General features: G+C 47.4%; 1 non-coding gene across 1 annotated transcript; it reads right to left on the bottom strand.

Annotated features, from left to right (window-relative positions):
* Positions 1-207: 207 nt before the first annotated feature.
* On the bottom strand, positions 208-280 carry Trnak-cuu (transfer RNA lysine (anticodon CUU)). Its single transcript has one exon. It is a non-coding gene; the product is annotated as a tRNA-Lys (tRNA).
* Between the last annotated feature and the right edge of the window lie 2,106 nt (positions 281-2,386).

The raw sequence follows: 2,386 nt of genomic DNA, 5'->3' as shown, positions 1-2,386 counted from the left end.
TTCCCGGTAAGCGCACCTTGGGGTGCTTACACACATCATTAGAAATGGGCTAGTCCAGGTGTGAGAATTGGCCTGTAAGGGCTAGAGTTCATGGGCCAAGCAGTTCTTTAAATGAATACAGTTTGTGTGTTGTTATTTCGGGCATGAGCTAGCCAAGCGGCCGGGGTGTTGGGGATGCAGCCCCGCCGCTCCTATTTCAACAGATGGCGCCCAACGTGGGGCTCGAACCCACGACCCTGAGATTAAGAGTCTCATGCTCTACCGACTGAGCTAGCCGGGCCAGGCAGTGTTTGAAAGAATACAGTTTCCGTGTAATTATTTCTGGGCATAAGCTAGCCATGCGGGCGGCCGGGTGCCGGGGACGCAGCCCCGCCGCTCCTAATTCAACAGCTTATGCCTGGTGTTTCTGGGGCAATCCAGACAAGAGGTAGCAAATTTATAGGAAAAGAGATTCCTGTGTGTCAGGGTGATCCAGAAAAGCTTGGCAGGGGCCGTGCGAGGGAGTCTGAAAGTATACATAGAAGTTAGATACAGAGGCTGTCAGTGTAAAAACAACCATAGCTCACGTCTTAAAGGGATAAGAGATAGTTTATTCTGGAGTCATTTTGAGTGTCCATTGCCTGGGAATACCGATTTAGGTTACCCCAAATTTCATATTTCAGCATGGAAGCAGTTTCACAGGGTTTTTATAGTTTTACAGAACAAATAAAGCCATAAAAGAAAGCAAGTGTAAAAGGCATTGGTGGATCAGGAGCGAGGCCATGTGGTGGTTTGAAGGAGAATGGCCCCCATAGGTCATAGCTGAATGCTTGGCTACCAGGAGTGGAGCTGTTGGAAAGGATTAGAAGGATTAGGAAGTGTGGCCATGCCTCTGGAGGTTTGAGGTTTCAAAACTCCAAGCCAGGCCCTCGGTGTGAGTGTGTGTGTGTGTGCATGTCTGTCTGTCTTTGCTTGTGGATCAGGATGTAGACCTCTCGGCTACTGCTCCAGCACCTGCCTCCATGCCCCCATGCTCCCCACCATGAGGAGAATGAGCTAAGCCTCTGAAACTGTAAGCAAGTCCCCACTGAATGCTTCTTATTTTAAGAGTTGCCTTGGTCATGGTGTCGCTTCACATCCTTAGAACAGTGACCAAGACAGGCAAGGTACAGCAAAACAGGGTGGGGTGTTGTTTAGTTCTTGGACTGGCACAAGCTAGCAGAAGCTTAGCATTCTGTCAAGTTAATAGCCTCTAGGACAGTGGTTCCCAACCTGTGTGTCATGCCCCTTTGGGGGTCAAATGACCTTTCCACAGGAGTCGCCTAAGACCATTGGAAAACATAGATGTTTACGTTATGATTCTTAACAGTAGAAAACTTTCAGTTATGAAGTAACAACAAAAATAATTTTATGGTTGGGGTCACCACAACTGTATTAAGGGTCTCCACATTAGGAAGGCTGAGAACTGTGTATGATAATTCGCCACCACTGATGTAATAAGCCAAACAAACCGAAGCATTTCTGGGTGACCCCATGGGAAGTGGAGGAGACCACAAGGGGAGCACATGAGGTAGGGCTTTTAAGGCCCTCAGGGGTGGAGCCACCGATGGTGGACTTTCTCAGGGGCGGAGTCTGGACTGAGGCAACTGTAGGCGAGGGGTTTTGGGGTGGAGCCTCCACCACAACCTTCCAGACTCTTTGGGTATATGGATGTCAGGGGAGTGAATCTTCCACCCGAACAAGAACCATTGTCTAGGAGTTTTTATTTATTAATCCCAAGACGTTGGTTCTGATATAGAGTGGGGCAAACAGTGGCTGTTCCAGAAGGCCAAGATAAAGTAATTAGCCTCTGAGTGCTAAATTCCAGTCTGTCCACAGCACTGACATTCCGCTGGCCCAGCGGTCTCTGCAGGCACAGAGACTCCATGAAGGGTCTTCGTTCACTGTCAGACACAGCTTCTGTTTGGGAATCTGCATTCACAGGGCTGATTCAAAACATTCCACTAATCACAAAGACCAGAAATTAGATGATCCTATTTGTATAAAGTAACCAAAAACCAAAACCCAATCCATGGAAATCGCATAGATCAGTGGTTGCTTAGGGCTGGAAGGCAGGGAGTCAATCTTAATGAGGGCAATGGGGTGTTGGAAATTGTTTTAAGATTATGATGGTGGTTCCACAAACCCATGAATATGCTTTAAAGGTGAATACATTAATTGGGCCTAGACAGGCAGGTAAGTAACTTTTCACCAAAGCTGTTTAAAATGGGGGAGGAAAGGTAGAATATTTAAATACCCTTCAACAGTTCTTCTCCACAGGTACAGAGGTATCCTGTTCTGAGTCTTAGTCTTTCCTGCCCAAAGATTCTTTTTCTTGGGGAGGGGGCGTTGAGACAGGATCTCTCTG

The sequence above is a fragment of the Alexandromys fortis genome, unplaced genomic scaffold (genome assembly GCF_014885135.2).
Source record: "Alexandromys fortis isolate MF-2015 unplaced genomic scaffold, M_Fortis_MF-2015_v1.1 scaffold_119, whole genome shotgun sequence".
Classification (NCBI taxonomy): domain Eukaryota; kingdom Metazoa; phylum Chordata; class Mammalia; order Rodentia; family Cricetidae; genus Alexandromys; species Alexandromys fortis.
This window is presented reverse-complemented; position numbering and strand designations above follow the sequence as displayed.